This window comes from Pinus tabuliformis, chromosome 8 (assembly GCF_031772625.1).
Source record: "Pinus tabuliformis cultivar Carrire ecotype Pingquan chromosome 8, CPIR1, whole genome shotgun sequence".
Classification (NCBI taxonomy): domain Eukaryota; kingdom Viridiplantae; phylum Streptophyta; class Pinopsida; order Pinales; family Pinaceae; genus Pinus; species Pinus tabuliformis.
This window is the reverse complement of record NC_142294.1, coordinates 1,937,841,063-1,937,863,266: the sequence shown is the minus strand read 5'-3', so window position 1 is coordinate 1,937,863,266 and position 22,204 is coordinate 1,937,841,063.

Here is a 22,204-nt window from a genome sequence, read left to right as displayed (position 1 = left end):
TCTTTATCATGCACTTGTATGCTTGCCTCTGATGCTACTTCTTCTACTATTGTTGTTGGTGCTCTTCATTATGTTGCTTCATGTTTCTTCGCTAGCCACTCCACTGTGAAGCCGACCTGTTCATTGGGTTTGGAGAAACTATAGCAATATCTGTATGGGTCCTCCTCAGCCCAATGAGATACCCCGTGGATCCAGTTGAACTGAACTCTCATGTGGTGATATTTCACAATGCAATTTTGGTCGTATGGATTGTAGCTTTGGAGGTCGAGTGGGTAATTCTTCATTTTCTCTACTTCGACATCCACTTGCTTGATACTATGGATCTCATATAACCCAATCTAGAATGGAAGAGTAGGCCAAGGTGCCTTCTTCTTCCGATGTAGTCTAGTTGTCAATACTGCTGAGATGTGATATGCTACTTCTTGTATGACAAGTACGTCCAAGGAAAACTTCAGTAGAACATGTGGAGGCTTCTGCACACCAAACATTCGAATGAAGGTGTCGGACAACGAGGCATACCAATATGCAATGCCTATCAATGCCTCCACTGCTTCCTTTTACATGTAGGGTGGATCTTGTTCAAATATCATCTTGTACATTGGGGTGACAAAATGATCGGACAACCATGTGATTACTCCTTTGAAGCTGCATTCGAAAAACAACTTGAAATATATGTTCACAGAAGTCTCCGCTGGTGACCATGCCCATTCCAAACCTGGGAACTCCTGTTAGGCACAAAATGCATCTAGGATGTAGGTGGACATGCAAATTTCTGCATGCATACCTCTAGGTGACTGTCAAGCCTTTGTTACTTGTTCCTTCAGTTGATGAGCCAATATGCTGGACTAGTTACATCGTTTTCCTTTTCTAGCTAATTGGTCCAGTGTGATCACCCAACTCTGTGGGAATGTTTCTGTGCTTGCTTGGGCATATAGTTGACAAGAAAATATGACCAAGTATTGATACGACTTCCGTCTTATCTTCATCTTGTAGATCTGGTTGGGTGTCAAACTGAATCAAGCCGACTCCGTTAACCAGTTCTTCATAATGTCTCTAGAGTTAGCACTATTGTTGGGTAAGCTGAATGGAGTCTTCATGACAGTCATGGGCTCTAACATTTGATACATCTAATCATAATCTTGTGCCAAGAAGGTCACAATATTCATCTCATTGACACTACTCAAGGTCATCATCTCAGGATCAGTGTGAGAGACTATCCAGTGTATCATGTTCGAGCATGGGAACGTGGGGTATCTGCATGCAATCTAGTCCAAGACGGACTTGTGAATGTTCACATACACCTGAAATTCTTTGAGGTCATCCTCAAAAGTTCCTACGAATGCTTCATTGACCTCTTGCCACTTTAGTTTGATGTCCTTGTCTAGATACAACTTTGTATCTTCATAGATTGGTAGACTAGAGGACATTCGCTCAACTGCTTCTCCAACTGCATTTCCATTTGTTTCCTATGATCCTGCTCTCTTGGAAGAGATTGATCTGGTACTTCTAAGAGACATATGAACACCTGAAATATTTGGAGACAAGCAACATGCATGGCAAGAAATCTGTCAGCGAAAACCAAAGCAAATTCAGGGAATGACATAGCACATACCTGGGAAACTGATAGGCAAGGTTGCACAATTTCTTCTGGGAGGCTGGGTGACTGGCTTCCAGAACTACACAAAAGGTAGTCTATGATGTTTGGAAGGCAAGACTTGCAGCTATATTTAGGAAATGTGCAATCTAGACTGGTTGCTAGGATTGCACAATGCGCAATTCCAGCTGGAAGTGACTGCAGGCTTAAGGACTGCATTGCGCAATTTTCTGGGCCAGTAGTCACTGTCCCTCAAAAATGTGAAAAATAGTCCTGGAGGACAATTTTGGGTAGAAATGTGCATTTTTGGAGAGGAAGACAGAGCCTTCCTTCCCCAGTTTGCGCAATGTTGTCTCAGTGAAGGTAGAGCCCGGGCTAAGGTTGGCCCAACTTGCCGACGGGAAACTGAAAGAAGATAAGACAATGAATGCATGGAGACACTAAGTGAAAGTAGAAGTGATTGAAAATGCATGCAAACATGAATGAAAGATTAAGCAAATAGATCAACATGCATGTGGGTGAAGCGATTCGCTAAATCGACGATCGTTTGTGCAAAATAGTTTCATGCATGTGACAGTAATGAGATGGCAACGAAAACTAAAACAAATATAGGACAAGCTAGTATACATGTAAATGAAAACAAGCGTACAAATAAATCAAGTAGACAACACTCACACAAGCAATTACACCAAAAGCGACAGAAATTCTCAAAAAGACAAGTTGAGGCCACTTACTTGTGAATAGCTGAGCTAGATGTGTCAAAGAGTCTTGGATGTGCTATGGGATGTCAGAGCTCCAAGATTGATGTGAAAGAATGAGCTCTGAGGCATTGAATAAATAAATTTTGAGCTCATGACGCGCATGCCACAAATCTAGGAAAAAATGACACTTGGAGAAAAGTTTCTAAAACAACTTTGCATGTAAACTCCAGCTGCTAAAATTAGCTCCCTAAATCAAGGGATGCCTTTTGCATGTTGCCTCTTGCTATTCCAGGTAAAAAAAAGCCATGTATGCAAGTCAAGTTTCCTTAATCTTGGGTGGAACTGGTCAACCAAACTACTCATGCGTGCAGCTGTTCAACTACTTGAAGGAAATGCACAATTCTAGTTGGGAGCTAGTCTGGCTGCCCAGGAGATTTATGCAATTTCTAGGCAGATAAGCTAACTCCTGCCCAGATTTGCACAAATTCTGGGCTGAGCATCCCTGCTGGGGGAAATTGCGCAATTTTCACTGTGAGTGTTGACTAGCAGAATTGTGCAATTTTAGAGCCCAACGGGCTGCTAAACAAGATTGTGCATTTTCTGGAGGGAAGGTTGGTTTCCCTCCAGAAATACACAATTTCTTGGGGGAGCTGCTCAGCTTGCAGTTAGACCAAGTCCAGATGAATAGCCTATGAGGGGAATGCATCTAGCTATGATCGACAGGCTAATTTTTTGCAAGGAAAAAACTGAAGCTTGTGTCCTTGAGGAAGCAAGACAAGGTACTGCGAATGGTTGGTAGCGAGGCTCCAAAACAAAACTAAGGAAAACTTTTGGAGGTTGGTTGTAGCCGCTACAACAGATGGGTAAAGACATTTTGTGGAGGTAGAAATCTGACCCTATTTGGGGTTGGACCACAAGCCTATCAAACTTGAACTTGACTTTAAAATCACCCCTAGGAATCAAAATTTTCTCTTTGGAAGTTTTTTGCTAAAGGATACGAATTTCTTAAATAATTCACAAAATTTAGTGGGAGGAGATAGAGGCACAAGAAAGGAACTTGATGGCTTCCTTTCAGTTCAATCTAAAAGAGTTCAAAAATAAATTTAAAGAATGGAACAACAATGAGTTTGGGAACATCTTAGCAAATAAACATGTATTAGAAGCTCAAATGTAGTAAATGAAACAACAAATTATTTCAGATGGGAGGATGAAATCTCTTTTCTTAGAGGAAGGGAGAATTGTAAACAAACTAGAGAAGTAATAGAAATAAGAGAAAATTCTATGAAAAAAATAATCCAAAGTGCAGTTTATAAGGGAAGCGGAACACAATACAAAACATTTCCACAAGACGATGATTAAGCATCATCAAAAAAATCAAATCTTCTCCATAAAATATAAGGAACAAAAACATCTTCTACAACATGAAGAAATGGAATAGAAATTATTTTCTTATTTCTATGAGATGTTAATAGAGCCAATCCATGGTAGAAGGGAAGCAATTCAAATAAGAACTTCCCACATTTCCCATTTGATCAATTAGGATCAAAATAAAGCTCTAATGAGGTAAATGAGATTCACAAAAGTGGAAGTGGTAGTTATGGAGATTCCATGGAATAAAGCTATAGGAATAAAGCTCTTTCTTCTTTTAATATAAAGAAACTCTATTTACAATCTTGTACTGGTGCAAACTCATACCAGTACGCAAGCACCCACCTATAGAAGGCTACAACCTTCTCTCATTCTCCAATTTCTACTGGAAGGGAGCTATAACCCCTAGCCCTTGTACTAGCTGATATGTTTACCAGTATATAGGCGCTGACCTACAAAAGGCTCTAACCTTCACTCGTTCTCCAGCTGCTACTGGAAAGGAGCTCCAACCCCTTGGCTCTTTTACTGGGCGATATGTTTACTGGTATGTAGGCGCCAACCTACAGAAGGCTACTACCTTCTCTCTTTCTCCAGGGACCACGTTTCATAAATTTTCAGACTGGATACTCTTGGTACACAACAACACAATATGTAGGGCATGTTTCATCAAATCTTCATATTGGATTTGTTAGGTTCCTATAACAATAGGAGTCATAATTTTTGAATGGCTGAGATCAAACCTGCAATATGTACATACCTTTTCTTACTGCAAATGTTTTCCATATTCAAGAAAATTAAAAAATGTAAAGAGGGTATGTCCTAAAAGAATAATCAAAGGACAAAAATAATAAAAAGGTCAAAAAGATAAAAGAATATGAACCCCAAGAAAATACAAAGACCACAAAAGTGAGCAAGTCAAAATGACACTAATATTTACTTTTTGTGAAAAATAAATGATTGTGTATAGTTTGTAATATTTGCCACAATCCATGATAGTCAAAATGTTTAAACTTGGTTGTTTCATGTTTTGATTTCATGCCTATAGCTAGAGAATAAAGATCTGACCAAACTGTTTAACCTTGGTAGATAAGTAGATAGGTAGGGTAAATAAAAGGAGATCAATTGTTTAATCTGAGCCCTTGGATGTAATAAGGTTAGATTTAGTTAGTTTACTATTGTAAAGAAGAAAAAAAATGTTTGATAAGGGTTTGCTAGCTCAAATGCCCACTAATAAAGAGAAGTAAAAATGGTATGATGAGTAGATGGGTAAGTAGTAGAAAGGTTGCGGAATTATTTTGATTGATTAGACAAAAGCATGTGTATCATCTTTTTCATCATAAAAAGTTCCAAATGTGAAAGGGCAATCAAGTATGCAGATGGATATCAAAGTTAATTAATTATTTTCCCTCATTCATTTCACCTTCTACTTAACTAATTCCCCCAATAAAGTTCAAAGTACTTAAAAACCCTAAGTCAAAGAGGATTAGAGCATTTCTCTAACTTTTGGAGGGATTGGACCCTCAGCTCAATGACTTATAGGCAATAAGTACTAAAACCTCCTCATAAGCATTCATTCCCCCCTTCAGTTCATTCATTTTCCCTAATGATACTCCTTGTTACGCAGTAATTTGTCACTGTCTCCCTGTCAGTCTCCCTAATGTCTCATGGAATCAAATGCACCATGCTCATGCTCTCTAAACTGGCCAAATGACCCACTTTTCTAAAGTTTACTGCATCAGCGCGTTTGTTATTAAAATAACCGCGCTGACAGGCGGCTTATAGTGTTTCTGATGCGCTGCCAGCGCGGAAGCACACGGGTTTACCGCGCTGGTCGAATTTTATGCGCCAGCGCATCCTATGAAAGTATTCAGCCGCGCTGACACAGTCTTCACTGTTATTGTGATGCGCTGTCAGCGCGTCAGTTCAGTGTTGCACCCGCGCTGATCCAGTTTGGGCGAATTTGTTCCAACAGCCAACCTTCCAGATGGTTCCAGGCTTGGTTGTTGGCCTTGTGAGTGTCACCCTCCCTTCTATGGCATGTCTGTTCGTCATTTGGAACCACCTTCCTTGAAGATAATCTTGTCCTCCCACCATTCATGGAGACTCCTTCTCTACTTAAACCTCCACCATTGCCATGAGCAGCTAGTTTGGATAGTGTGGAATTCATAGTGCTTGGATTGCTGCTGTTAGTAGGTAGTTGGTGTGACGTGTGGTTTTGTTAGAGGAAGCTCAAGGAAGGTTGTGAGTATTGCTTGTGTGAGAGAGAGCTTTTGTGTTGGGAGAATCTACCTCCAAGGGTGAATGCTTAAGAGACTTGCTGGCTGGACCCTCAAGAGAAGGACTCAGCGTCAGAACATTGGTTGTACCTTTCTCTGTTATTTATTTAATAATAGATGACTACTATTATGGTTCCATTCTCATTTGTCTTCGTAATGGTTAATGTGAATTACATCCTTTCTGACTGATGTATAATTGATTTTATTAGATTTCACGCTTGTGTTTGTCTGTCTCTTCGTGTGTGCAGGTATCTATTCGTGGAGATCGTGGAAGATCGTGACCGGCCAGAGCGAAACAGCGAGAGCGGCATCTCTTCACCAAACAATAGCGTTGGAATCCAAGTAGGTGTTCTTTGCCTCTCTTTTAATTGTAATTAGGAACTTGCATAGTAGCATTGATTGATTGTTGCTAGACCCATTCTGGGCTAGTAGGGATCGCCTCTATCCGTAGAGGGGATTTACCTCTCCAACAATTTGGCGACTCCGCTGGGGAGCTGGCCTTTTGTCTCTTTTGTCCATCTTTGTGTTTGAGTTTGATTGTTCTCTCTTTTTGAAATTGGGGATTAGTTCTCTGCCTTTAGCCCTCCTGGTTCAATCTGGGAAGTGACTTAATTGTTTAAAGAGTTCTGGCCTTGGTTTGGGAGTTTTTGGCTTGATCTTGCCTCTTTTTAGCCTCAACGTGATTTATATCAAAACAGTTGCGCTGACAGCGCATAGCTGTTTCTTTAAACCTGTTGTCATCGCGCTTGTACGTAAAACAGTCGCGACGATTCTGAAATCGAACCAGCGCACTTAAGTCGTGTCCTTCCGCGCTGACAGCGCCAAGTTGCTACGCGTGACCTCTTGTCAGCGCACAGTTGCTGAGCGCTACCCGCGCTGATCCTGTAAAATTGAATTTGTTTCAATTTTACCTCCTGAGCCTGTTGGTTTGACTATCTCCAGCTCTTTCTACTTGGTTTATGACTTGATATTTATTGTTTGAACTGTTACACACTTGCTTGCAAAGTCTTGTTGGACGAATTTCGTTTTTGTGTCTCGTGACCTAGTGCCATCATCCAATTTCCACTGGACTGACCTTGTTTTGTCCGCTTGTTCACTTGTTAGCAAAAGTTCGTTATTGCTTGCCTTTGCTACTGCGGAAACCTTCCTCGTTTTGCCTTCTTTGCTTGTTTGGTTGAGGTGATTGTTGTTGAACCGATCCTTCGATTGTTTCACTACCCAGGCACAGATCATAGTTGCTAGGGTTCAATCGCCTCTTTTCACGCTTGTTGTGCTTGTCATTGAGTGATTTTAATTCTTTTTGCTCAGTGTTGTTGTCTCTCAAAATTCATTTTAAAGTGCATAGTGCCATTGAAAGAAAAATCGAACTAGCATCTTTTTCATCCAATAGTTAATGAAAAGAAGAGCATTTTATTGATTTGTGTTCTTAAAAGAAAATTTTCATTTCTTTGTCATTAGCTGAATTAGATTGTTTGAGTTCATTTTGCTTGGTTGAAAGCTCTTAATCTTCTCATAGTTAGAATTCATCGAACAAAATGGTATTCTTTGGCATGTAGTTTGCATCTAGGTAATTGTGAGAGATCATACGATAAGGCCTGAAACCGAAACTTAATTCAAGATCAACCATAAAATAAACCGAATAAATCTAAAAACGCATTGGAACTTAACGCTCATATTGTAGAGGTCTAGGCTAGAGACGTGCTCCGGCGTCGTTAAACCTAGTCACTGTTGTTTCACATTACGGTTGGGTGATTCCTCCTCTTGTGACTCGATAGTGGTCTAGCACGGATTTGAGCTCCCGCGTACCGTCGCGTATATAGGGGAGACCCCACTAGGTTATCGACCTTGATCCATAGGAAGCCGAGTCTGCCGCCCTGCGAGCCGTAACGCACCGAACACAACATTCGGGAAGATTGACTGCAGTACGGAAAGTCCTTGGTTCTCATACGATTGCCAAGGTGTATAAGCAGTTTTACGGATTTCTTGGTAAACCCTTTGCCTAGAATCTCCAGAGCAGTCACTTTTGATCCTTTTCGGACTCCCTAAATGAAAAGGTGCCAGTGAGCGTCTTGTCACTTCGTGCTCATTAAACATTCGAAGGAGACTAGAGTCATCTTTTCGTCCTTTTCTCGACTCTTGAAACATGAAAAGGTCAAGTTTAGTTCCTGTGTCTTAAAAATTTACTCGGCCACGTTAACATCGCCTGGTTAGATCTTGTGTGCGTTAGCTCGAGTAGGTTTCTTTTTGTTTGCCATGGCAACTTTTCCGGGGTTCACCAACCCAAGTTCCCCTCCTGACGGGAATCCTGGTCATTTCCCTCCTCTCGGGAATGTTGGTGCTCCTTATATGGCAACGTTATCCCTTCCGGGGTTAACTGTCGGGTTTCCTGTTTGGTTGTTTTCAACCTCTTTGGTCCCTGCCGTATCGGCTGCTAGTCCATCGGTCCCTCCACCTGAACAACATCATGTTGATCCTAAGGTGGATCTCTCCCCTTCGACGCCTACTTCTATGTCTTCCTCTTGTACTTCGCCTGGTGAAAGTCTCGATTCAAATAACCAGGTGGCTAAGAAGAAGAAGAAGAAGACCAAGAAGAAGAAGGCTCCCAAGGGAGAGGCTAGAAGTACAGCTCTTACTCCGAGTACACCTCAAGTTGGGCCACCTTGTGCTCCTCCGCGGAAGGTCAAGTTTCCTTGTCGATTATGCAAGGAGGACCATCTTCTTCGTGATTGTCCTGGCATTCTCAGGGTACTAGAAGTATGGTCTCGCGATCCGGCCCACCCCGCATCGTCCTCTGAAGCTCACGGCGATGCTACCTTATTAGTTGGGAATGGTAAGGGAAAAGGGAAGATTCGAATCCCTTGTAGACTTTGTGAAGGCAATCATCCCCTTCACCTTTGTCCACTCATGGATAAAGCCTCCAGTGTCTTGGAAAGTCTCCCAGCTCCCTCACCCCAACTTCCCGTTGGATATCAACGTCTTTCTGCAGTTGCAGATCATCCGCCTCTCGACAATGAGATTGGTTCACATTCTTCTCTTGTCCAGGTCCCTCTTCCTGAACCTGGCTGTGTCCAGCCTGTTCCAGACCAACCATTGGTCAGAAAGAGTGACAACTCGAGTCTGCCACTCGCTCACTCTGTTTCGGAAGAGAATCATGCTCACATTCTTCTCGTCTCTTCAGATTCTCCGGAGTCCCGAAATGACTCTCCTAACCCAGCTGCTCCCGAAGGTTGTCCTTCATTTCCTTTAGCACATGGGGGAAATCATACGATTCCCCCACCAAGTGGTCTGGTCGCTTCCTTTGATTGGAATCGCTTGATCGTCGGTCGCCTTCCATCCCATGTGCCCTTCCAGATTACAATACTTGCCTGTGATAAGGCAGTACCTGGCACTGTTCTGGATGAAGGCACGTCGGTCAGTCTTATGCCGTACACTACTTGGCAAGCTTTAGGTTCCCCGCAGCTCGGGCCAGTCACTCAGAATCTGTTGGCGTTTGACGGAGGAGCCTGTCCATCTCTAGGAGTTCTCCTGAAGTTCCCTATTACTTTGGGAGGAAAAACCGTCTATATAGACGTTTTGGTTACCCAAGGTGTTTTAGACTTTAGTCTTCTCCTTGGTCGCGACTATGTTTACGCCATGGGGGCACTTGTTTCTTCGCTTTTCCGTGTGGTTTGCTTTCCACACGATGGAAGAATTGTGACTATCGATCAATTGTCGTTCGTTAATCCCCCGATGCCTCCTGCGCAGTTGTCGTCCCCTCCTAGTTTTTATCCACCAGTTGTATCTGCCCCACCGCAGATCAACTACGTGGCCACCTACCCTGTGCCTGTATCCAGTGATGACAACGTCGTGCATAGTGTCCTGGGGGCATTGGGCCCGGACTTCCAAGATGTTTCCCTTCCATCGGGAGTGGTAATCTTGGAAGCACTGACTTCCTATTCATTATGAGGCAGTTTGGTTGGAGCATAGTTCATTTTCCTATGTCAAGCTCCCTAAAAAATGAAATTGGGTCTGGTTGGAGCATAGTTCCTTTCCGGTGTCAAGCTCCTTAAAAAATGAAACTAGGCTTGGTGGGAGCATAGTTCTTGATCTTGTGTCAAGCTCGTTAAAAAATGAAACAAGGGTTATGAGGATAGTTCTTTTATTGTGTCAACCTCATTAAAAAATGAAACACCTCCCTTTCCAAATCGAGTCTTTTGATTAAGATCTCGTAAAATACAAGTTGAGTCTTTCATCGATCTCGAGAGTGAACCTTCATTCCATCTACTTTGTTGAATGAAATGAAGCTTGGGGGGAATGTACCTTGATTTGCGTTATTATGCTGGGGGCATGTGAACTTATAACAAGCATAGTTTTTCGTTTCAAGCTTGTGTAAACATGAAATCGAATCCAATCAGAGCTCTCCATGGTTCAAGCTTGTGTAAAAATGAACCCATACCCGATTTACATCTCGTGATTGCCATTTTTATCCGCTGAGCCTTGGTTGTTTCATTCCATTGCTACATCTATTTGGCCGATCATATGCTCTCACTTGGTTGTTTATCCTTTCCTGAGGAACCGCAGCGATGAGTGGTTTTATTAGCCAGCCTCTTGACCATTACATGTTTTGAGCAGTTCCACCATTATCGGAACCAGTTGCTACCCTTTATACCACTCGTTCCTCTAGGACGAGTCTCCTTTAAGCTCTTTTCTGACTCGTAAAAAATGAAAAGATTGCCGAGTATTTTCCCTTTTTGACTCGTTAAAGAGAATAAAAATGGAGGTCTGCTTTCAGCTCTTTTCTGACCGTTTAAAGATGAAAAGATTGCCGAGTCCCCCTCTCGACTCGTTAAAGAAATGAGAGGCGGTCGCTTTTAAAGCTCCTTTTTTCCGACCGTTTAACTTAAAAAGATTGTTGGGTGTTTGTCGTTTCGCACTCGTTATTGGCTCTAAAATTACGTGCTTCCGACCGCTTTTTTACTTTTTCGGGTCGAAGCTACTATTCATGAAAAGTACTCCTCGATCGTAATGGTCGGGCGGTTCTTTCGAGCATTGTTTTATACTTTTTCAGGCTCGAGAGACACAACTTTACGAAAAACGACCCCCCTGGAGTTTCCTTTTCCGCTGTCTTTTCAGACTCTCTAAACAAGAAAAGACGCTGAGCTCCTCCTTTGTCAGGCTCGTTAAAACTCAATGACATCGGACATCGTCAAAATGACGCCTCTCCAAGCATATGCTATCCCTGTCAAGCTTGTCATCCAAAAATAACCGGGGTACCTGCCAGAAATGGTGGGGAAAATGGAACTATAATAATGTTCGTGTCAGCAGTATGTCGCTCTTGAACATGGCACTCGTCTGCATTCGTGTCTGGGTGGGGATTTCTCATCTTGTTTTACACTAGCCTCCGTGGGTTTGGGTTATCCTATTTGACCTCTCATCTGCTCATTGCCTTGTCACCATGACCTCTACTCATTTGATGCCAAATACTGCCAAACCCACTGTCGTGCCGCCGATATGTTCAAGAGAAGTTGACCTCTGCAAACTTACCACCTCCCTCTGATGTCTCACACAAAACATTTTATCCTTCTCTGTCTCGTGTCGATGATGTGGGAAACATCATGGCCCACCTTCGATCAAGGTTACTTCCTGCCGACTTCAGCTCATTATCCAGGAAAGTGACCTAGAGACTCCCTTCAGGTGCCTTAGAGCCTGCATGCCTCAATGGCAGGTTCTTCGTGTTCGACGTGAGGTTTTCATCATTGGCCTCCGATCGGATGATTCTGCGGGTGTTCGACACCAGCTCATTGATTCACACGCTGCGGATTGTACCTCTGAGTACCTTGAGGACCACTATCATTATTGGTGGTACCTCTCGCGTCTGTTAACAGTTTCCATCATTAACTGGTAATCAGACGATGTTCATGCATGTTCGACTTCAACTCATGTATTCACATGCTTGAACTTGTACTTTGTTCGGATTGGGATGGAGCGCAAGACCCTGGTTTTTGTCTGTTAGGAACCAGGCCGCGGTTTTGTGGATTGTTATTACATGACTCATTGATGGATGGCTACGCCCATACCTGAGTCTTTGGGATGGCTGCGACCATACCCTCTTATCTTTATGGTCTCTTCACCTGGGTGGCTGCGTCCATACCACAGACCTTCTTCGTATGTCTTTCGGATGGCTGCGCCCATGCCTAGACTACATGTGATCGAGATATCAGTTGTACATTCATGCAGGTCCTTCCTGGTGGTGTTCCAGTTCAGCAGTTTTGTAAAGCATTTCACCCCTCCCACTCTCTCGGGCTTTATGCTTTAGGGGGCATCTGTTACGCAGTAATTTGTCACTGTCTCCTTGTCAGTCTCCCTAATGTCTCATGGAATCAAATGCACCATGCTCATGCTCTCTAAACTGGCCAAATGACCCACTTTTCTAAAGTTTACTGCATCAACGCGTCTGTTATTAAAATAACCACGCTGACGGGCGGCTTATAGTGTTTCTGATGCGCTGCCAGCGCGGAAGCACATGGGTTTCCCACGCTGGTCGAATTTTATGTGCCAGCGCATCCTATGAAAGTATTCAGCCGCGCTGACACAGTCTTCACTGTTATTGTGATGCGCTGTCAGCTCGTGAGTTCAGTGTTGCACCCGCGCTGATCCAGTTTGGGCGAATTTGTTCCAACAGCCAGCCTTCCAGATGGTTCCAGGCTTGGTTTTTGGCCTTGTGAGTGTCGCCCTCCCTTCTATGGCATGTCTGTTCATCATTTGGAACCACCTTCCTTGAAGATAAGCTTGTCCTCCCACCATTCATGGAGACTCCTTCTCTATTTAAACCTCCACCATTGCCATGAGCAGCTAGTTTGGATAGTGTGGAATTCATAGTGCTTGGATTGCTGCTGTTAGTAGGTAGTTGGTGTGACAAGTGTGGTTTTGTTAGAGGAAGCTCAAGGAAGGTTGTGAGTATTGCTTGTGTGAGAGAGAGCTTTTGTGTTGGGAGAATCTACCTCCAAGGGTGAATGCTTAAGAGACTTGCTGGCTGGACCCTCAAGAGAAGGACTCAGCGTCAGAACATTGGTTGTACCTTTCTCTGTTATTGATTTAATAATAGATGACTACTGTTATGGTTCCATTCTCATTTGTCTTTGTAATGGTTAATGTGAATTACATCCTTTCTGACTGATGTATAATTGCTTTTATTAGATTTCACGCTTGTGTTTGTCTGTCTCTTCGTGTGTGCAGGTATCTATTCGCGGAGATCGTGGAAGATCGTGACCGGCCAGAGCGAAGGAGCGAGAGCGGCATCTCTTCACCAAACAATAGCGTTGGAATCCAAGTAGGTGTTCTTTGCCTCTCTTTTAATTGCAATTAGGAACTTGCACAGTAGCATTGATTGATTGTTGCTAGACCCATTCTGGGCTAGTAGGGATCGCCTCTATCCGTAGAGGGGATTTACCTCTACAACACTCCTTTACTAAGGTTAAAATGCTTTTACCTAGGAAAAGTCTTTTATTCCCCTACATAATTCATTTTCCTATCAAAAACCCACAAAAAACACTATATCCTAAGTTTTATGGAAAAACATTAAAAACATGAAATAACATATACTTAGGGTGTGGTGCCCCTTTCCGCTCATTTTACTAATTATTGATTTATTTATTAAATCCTGAATAAAAACCCCTTTTCCCCATACATATTTAACTCCCGCAATATTAATAAACCCTACCGTATATATTGAGCTCATGACACACATGCCACAAATCTAGGAAAAAACGACACTTGAAGGAAAGTTTCTAAAACAACTTTGCATGTAACCTCCAGCTGCTAAAAATAGCTCCCTAAATCAAGGGATGCCTTTTTCATGTTTCCTTTTTCTATCCTAGGTAAAAAGAAAGCCATGCATTCAAGTCAAGTATCCTTAGTCTTGGGTGTAACTGGTCAACCAAACTACTCATGCATGCAGCTGCTCAACTGCTTGAAGGAAATGCGCATTTCTGGTTGGGAGCTAGGCTGGTTGCCCAGGAGATTTATGCAATTTCTGGGCAGATCAGCTGACTCCTGCCCAGATTTGCACAAATTCTGGGCTGAGCATCCCTGCTGGGGGAAATTGCACAATTTTCACTGTGAGCGTTGACTGGTAGAATTGCGCAATTCTAGAGCCTAGTAGGCTGCCAGAGAGGATTGTGCATTTTCTGGAGGGAATGTTGGTTTCCCAGAAATTCACAATTTCTTGGGGAAGCTGCTCAGCCTGCAGTTGGACCAATTCCGGATGAATAGCCTGTGACGGGAATGCATCGAGCTATGATCAATAGGCTAATTTTTTGCAAGGAAAAATATGAAGCCTGTGTGCTTGACGAATAAAGACAAGGTGTTGTGAATGGTTGGTAGGGAGGCTCCAAAATGAAGCTAAGGAAAAATTTTGGAGGGTGGTTGTAGTTGCTACAACAGATGGGTAAAGACATTTCGTGGAGGTAGAAATCTGACCCTATTTGGGGTTGGACCACAAGCCTATCAAAATTGAACTTGACTTGAAAATCACCCCCAGGAATCAACCTTTTCTCTTTGGAGGTTTTTTGCTGAAGGATATGAATTTCTAAACAATTCACAAACTTTAGTGGGAGGAGATAGAGGCACAGGAAAGGAACTTGATGGATTCTTTTCAGTTCAATCTAAAAGAGTTCAAAAAGAAATTTAAAGAATGGAACAACAATGATTTTGGAAACATCTTAGTAGATAAATATGTATTAGAATCTCAAATGTAGTAAATGCAACAACAAATTATTTCAGATGGGAGGATGAAATCTCTTTTCTTGGAGGAAGGAAAAATTGTAAACCAACTAGAGAAGTAATAGAAATAAGAGGAAATTCTATGACAAAAATAATCCAGAGTGTAGTTTCTAAGGGAAGGGGAACACAATTCAAAACATTTCCATAAGATGATGATTAAGCATCATCAAAAAAATCAAATCTTCTCCATAAAATATAAGGAACAAAAACATCTTCTACAACGTGAAGAAATCAAATAGAAATTAGTTTATTATTTCTATGAGATGTTAATATAGCCAATCCGTGGTAGAAGGGAAGCAATTAAAATAAGAACTGTCGACATTTCCCATTTGATAAATTAGGATCAAAATGAAGCTCTAATGAGGTAAATGAGATTCACAAAAGTGGAAGTGGTAGTTATGGAGATTCCATGGAATAAAGCTCTAGGACCAAATGGATTTATTACAGAATTCTTTCAAGCCTATTGGAATTTCTTGATCTAGAAGTCTATTTTGTAGTGGAAGAATCTCGCCAAACTCAAAAGGTATGGTCGAGCCTCATTGCTACTCTCCTTACTCTCATTCTTAAATTTGGTAAACCAAAATACCCTATTGTATTTTGCCCTATTTCTTTGTGTAATGTAATATAGAAAAATATTTCTTCAATTATTGTTAGATGCCTAAAGCCCTTTTTTAATAGTATAATTTCCTGGGAGAAAATAGGGTTTTTTTAGGGTTTTTTTATAGTGTGCTTGAAGCATTTGTATTCTCTCATCTTTAGTTTCTTGGATCAAATCCTTTATTTCCTCCCCTTTCTATTCCATTCTTTTGAATGGATTGTCCTCCATGCATTTTAACCCCTCTCATAGTTTGCATCAAGGGTACCCAATCTCCCCTTTCTCTTTATTTTAGTAGCTAAAGGTCTTGGGAGTTATCTCAAAGCATTGTTTGGAATAATACTGAGAGGGGTAGGGGGGGTGGTGAATCAATATTTACAAATCAATAATTTTTTCCATTTCATAATTAGATTTATATACACTACTTCAGTGAAGGGAACTTGCATGTGCACACAACTATTCTTAAGACAACCAATGTATATCCAGTGAAATTATGATTCAATTAATTCATACTATGTTGATCTTTAATCAATGCATCATTACTTTATGAAATAGTAACCATGTGTAGTAATAACAGAATAAACCATTACACATAAGCAACACACATGAACACCAAGATTTAAGGTGGAAACCCAATGCAGGAGAAAAACTACCTGCTGTTGTTGTCTTTGTCTTCTTTTAATATAAATAAATTCTGTTTACAATCTTGTACTGGTGCAAACTCATACCAGTACGCAGGCATCCACCTACAAAAGGCTACAACCTTCTCTCATTCTCTAACTTCTACTGGAAGGGAGCTACAACCCCCTAGCCCTTGTACTAGCCAATATGTTTACCAGTATGTAGGCATCGACCTATAGAAGGCTCTAAACTTCGCTTGTTCTCTAGCTGCTACTGGAAGGGAGCTCCAACCCCTTGGCTCTTTTACTGGGTGATATGTTTACTCGTACGTAGGCACCAACCTACAGAAGGCTACTACCTTCTCTCTTCCTCTAGGGACCATGTTTCATAAATTTTCAGATTGGATACTCCTGGTACACAACAACACAATATGTAGGCCACATTTCATCAAATCTTCATGTTGGATCTGTTAGGTTCCTATACCAATAGGAGTCATAATTTTTGAATGGCTGAGATCAAACCTACAATATGTACATACCTTTGCTTTCTAAAAATGTTTTCTATATTCAAGAAAATAAAAAAATGTAAAGAGGGTATGTCCTAAAAGAATAATCAAAGGACAAAAAGAATAAAAAGGTAAAAAAGATTAAAGAATATGAACCCCAAGAAAATAAAAAGACCATGAAAGTGAGCAAGTCAAAATGCCACTACTATTTACTTTTTGTGCAAAATAAATGATTGTGCGTAGTTTGTAATCTTTTCCACATTCCATGATAGTCAAAATGTTTAAACTTGGCTATTTCATGTTTCAATTCCATGCCTATAGCTAGTTAATAAAGATCTGACCAAACTGTTTAACCTTGGCAGATAAGTAGATAGGTAGAGTAAATAAAAGGAGATCAATTGTTTAATCTAAGCCCTTGGATGTAATAAGGTTAGATTTAGTTAGTTTACTATTGTAAAGAAAAAGAAAAATGTTTGATAAGAGTTTGCTAGCTCAAATGCACCCTAATAAAGAGAAGTAAAAATGGTAGGATGAGTAGACGAGTAAGTAGTAGAAAGGTTGCAGAATTATGTTGATTGATTAGACAAAAGCATGTGTATCATCTTTTTCATCATAAAAAGTTCCAAATGTGAAAGGGCACTCAAGTATGCAGATGGGTATCAAAGTCAATTAATTATTTTCCCTCATTCATTTCACCTTCTACTTAACTAATTTCCCTTAATAAAGTTCAAAGTACTTAAAAACCCTAAGTCAAAGAGGCTTAGAGCATTTCTCTAACTTTTGGAGGGACCGGACCCTCGGCTTAATGACTTATAGGCAATAAGTACTAAAACCCCCTCAAAAGCATTCATTCACCCCTTCAGTTCATTCATTTTCCCTAATGATACTCCTTTCCTAAGGTTAAAATGCTTTTACCTAGGAAAAGTCTTCTATTCCCCTACATAATTCATTTTCCTATCAAAAATGCACAAAAAACACTATATCCTAAGTTTTATGGAAAAGCATTAAAAACATGAAATAACATATACTTAGGGTGTTGTGCCACTTTCCGCTCATTTCACTAATTACTGATTTATTTATTAAATCCTGAATAAAAACCTATTTTCCCCGTACATATTTAACTCCCGCAATATTAATAAACCCTACCGTATATATTGAGCTCATGACGCGCATGCCACAAATCTAGGAAAAACGACAAATGGAGGAAAGTTTCTAAAACAAATTTGCATGTAACCTCCAACTACTAAAAATAGCTCCCTGAATCAAGGGATTCCTTTTGCTATTTTGGGTAAAAAGAAAGCCATGCATGCAAGTCAAGTATCCTTAGTCTTGGGTGGAACTGGTCAACCAAACTACTCATGCATGCAACTGCTCAACTTCTTGAAGGAAATGTGCATTTCTGGTTGGGAGCTAGGCTGGCTGCCTAGGAGATTTACCCAATTTCTAGGCATATCAACTGACTCCTACCCATATTTATGCAAATTCTGGGCTAAGCATCCCTGCTGGGGGAAATTGCACAATGATAGAGCCTAACAGGTTGCTAGATAGGATTGTGCATTTTCTGGAGGGAAGGTTGGTTTCTCTCCAGAAATTCACAATTTCTTGGGGGAGCTGCTCAGCTTGCAGTTGGACCAAGTCCGAATGAACACCCTGTGAGGGGAAATCATCGAGCTATGATCGACAGGCTAATTTTTTACAGGGAAAAACTGAAGCTTGTGTACTTGACGAAGCAAGACAAAGTGTTGTGAATGGTTGGTAGGGAGGCTCCAAAACGAAGCTAAGGAAAAATTTTGGAGGGTGGTTGTAGCTGATACAACAGATGGGTAAAGACATTTTGTGGAGGTAGAAATCTGACCCTATTTGGGGTTGGACCACAAGCCTATCAAACTTGAACTTGACTTGAAAATCACCCCCAGGAATCAACCTTTTCTCTTTGGAAGTTTTTTGCTGAAGGATATGAATTTCTTAAACAATTCACAAACTTTAGTGGGAGGAGATAGAGGCATACGAAAGGAACTTGATGGATTCCTTTCAATACAATCTAAAGAGTTCAGAAAGAAATTTAAAGAATGGAACAACAATGATTTTGGAAACATCTTAGTAGATAAACATGTATTAGAAGCTCAAATGTAGTAAATGTAACAACAAATTATTTCAGATGGGAGGATGAAATCTCTTTTCTTGGAGGAAGGGAAAATTGTAAACAAACTAGAGAAGTAATAGAAATAATAGGAAATTCTATGAAAAAAATAATCCATAGTGCGGTTTCTAAGGGAAGGGGAACACAATTCAAAACATTTCCACAAGACGATGATTAAACATCATCAACAAAATCAAATCTTCTCCATAAAATATAAGGAACGAAAACATCTTCTACAACATGAAGAAATCAAATAGAAATTAGTTTCTTATTTCAATGAGATGTTAATAGAGCCAATCCATGGTAGAAGGGAAGAAATTCAAATAAGAACTACCCACATTTCCGATTTGATAAATTAGGATCAAAATGAAGCTCTAATGAGGTAAATGAAATTCACAAAGTGGAAGTGGTAGTTATGGAGATTCCATGGAATAAAGCTCTAGGACCAAATGGATTTATTAGAGACTTCTTTCAAGCCTATTGGAATTTCTTGGTCTAGAAGTCTATTTTGTAGTGGAAGAATCTCGCCAAACTCAGAAGGTATGGTTGAGCCTCATTGCTACTCTCGTTACTCTCATTCCTAAATTTGGTAAATCAAAATACCCTATTGGATTCTGCCCTATTTCTTTGTGTAATGTAATATAGAAAAATATTTCTTCAATTATTGTTAGATGCCTAAAGCCCTTTTTTAATAGTATAATTTCCTTGGAGAAAATAGGGTTTTTTGAGCGTTTCCATATTCTCGATAATATTTCTCATTATTCCTGAGGTAATACACTCTTTCAAGAGTTGAAAAAACGTGAGATACTAATAAAATTGGGCCTTTTTAAAGCTTATGATAGTTTAGTGTGCTTGAAGTGTTTGTATTCTCTCAGCTTAGGTTTCTTGCATCAAATCCTTGAGTTCCTCCCCTTTCTATTCCATTCTTTTGAATGGATTGTCCTCCGTGCCTTTTAACCCCTCTCATAGTTTGCATCAAGGTTACCCAATCTCCCCTTTCTCTTCATTTTAGTGGCTAAAGGTCTTGGGAGTTATCTCAAAGCATTGTTTGGAATAATATTGAGAGTTGGGGGGGGGCGGTGAATCAATATTTACAAATCAATAATTTTTTCCATTTCATAATTAGATTTATATACACTACTTCAGTGAAGGGAACTCGAATGTGCACACAACTGTTCTTAAGACAACCAACGTATATCCAATGAAATTATGATTCAGTTAATTAATACTATGTTGATCTTTAATCAGTGCATCATTACTTTATTAAACAGTAACCATGTGCAGTAATAATAGAATAAACCATCACACATAAGCAACACACACGAACCCCAAGATTTAAGGTGGAAACCCAATGCAAGAGAAAAACTACCTGCTACTATTGTCTCTGTCTTCTTTTAATATAAAGAAACTTTGTTTACAATCTTGTATTGGTGCAAAATCATACGAGTACGCAGGCACCCACCTACAGAATGCTACAACCTTCTCTCGTTCTCCAAATTCTACTGGAAGGGAGCTACAAGCCCCTAGCCCTTGTACTAGCCGATATGTTTACCCGTATGTAGGCATCGACCTACAGAAGGCTCTAACCTTCACTCATTCTCCAGCTGCTGCTGGAAGGGAGCTCCAACCCCTTGGATCTTTTATTGGGTGATATGTTTACTCGTACATAGGCGCTGACCTACAGAAGGCTACTACCTTCTCTCTTCCTCTAGGGACCACGTTTCATAAATTTTTAGACTAGATACTCCTGGTACACAACAACACAATATGTATGCCATGTTTCATCAAATCTTCATATTGGATCTGTTAGGTTCCTATACCAATAGGAGTCATAATTTTTGAATGGCTGAGATCAAACCTGCAATATGTACATACCTTTTCTTTCTGAAAATGTTTTCCATATTCAAGAAAATTAAAAAATGTAAAGACAGTATGTCCTAAAAGAATAATCAAAGGACAAAAAGAATAAAAAGGTCAAAAATATGAAAGAATATGAACCCCAAGAAAATAAAAAGACCATGAAAGTGAGCAAGTAAAAATGCCACTACTATTTACTTTTTGTGCAAAATAAATGATTGTGTGCAGTTTGTAATCTTTGCCACAATCCATGATAGTCAAAATGTTTAAACATGGCTATTTCATGTTTCAATTTCATGCCTATAGCTAGAGAATAAAGATCTGACCAAACTGTTTAACCTTGGCAGATAAGTAGATAGGTAGAGTAAATAAAATGAGCTCCACTGTTTAATCTGAGCCCTTAGATGTAATAAGGTTAGATTTAGTTAGTTTACTATTGTAAAGAAAAAAAAAATGTTTGATAAGTGTTTGCTAGCTCAAATGCACCCTAATAAAGAGAAGTAAAAATCGTAGGATGAGTAGATGGGTAAGTAGTAGAAAGGTTGCAGAATTATGTTGATTGATTAGATAAAAGAATGTGTATCATCTTTTTCATCATAAAAAGTTCCAAATGTGAAAGGGAACTCAAGTATGCAGATGGATATCAAAGTCAATTAATTATTTTCCCTCATTCGTTTCACCTTCTGCTTAACTAATTTCCCCCAGTAAAGTTCAAAGTACTTAAAAACCCTAAGTCAAAGAGGCTCGAAGCATTTCTCTGACTTTTGGAGGGATTAGACCCTCAGCTCAATGACTTATAGGCAATAAGTACTAAAACCCCTCATAAGCATTCATTCACTTCTTCAGTTCATTCATTTTCCCTAATGATACTCCTTTCCTAAGGTTAAAATGCTTTTACATAGGAAAGTCTTTTATTCCCCTACATAATTCATTTTCCTATCAAAAGCCCACAAAAAACACTATATCCTAAGTTTTATGGAAAAGCATTAAAAACATGAAATAACATATACTTAGGGTGTTGTGCCCCTTTCTGCTCATTTTACTAGTTATTGATTTATTTATTAAATCCCGAATAAAAACCCCTTTTCCCTGTATATATTTAACTCCCACAATATTGATAAATCCTGCCCTAGTTTAATTATATAAACTATAATATTACCCAAAACCCTGAAAACTCACTAACTAATTGATCCGTGATTAAGTTAGTCTAAAATCCAGTCAAACCCTTCACTGATGATCCCGACGCCTTAACCCCATCCTAATTCCTCATTAAATGGAAAACCACTGTGCTAATCACCTGTTGGGCCCCCCCACTACCTTTCGTGCAACTCCACTCCCTGATAGCCACATGATCGCTCCCCTCCACATTTGATGGTCCTCATCCATTTTGGGAGGGCCCAAATTCCAAACATTACCTGCCTGAAATGGGTTGTTTTTTGCTAGGCCCACCGAGGCTACGTGTCACTCAATGAGTGGAATAGGGTGGCCTCCCTCCAATACCACCAAGTTCCCAAAAGTTGTGCAAAGGAAACCACTTACCGCCAACTTGCTACATGCCAAAAAGCCACCGTTCACCCCACTATGCGACAAACGACCACTGTTCACTCGTACCCACCAATTCTAACTTTCCCGCATAAAGCCAAAAAGTCACAAATCATTCATTTTTATTGCTTTTCCAACTGTAAACCTCCATGCATGCACCTGCAGATGTCGAAGCTGTCAACCCGCGTACAATTGCACCCTGAAAACGCCAGAAAGCTCCTAGATTGCCTTCCAGCCTACTCAAA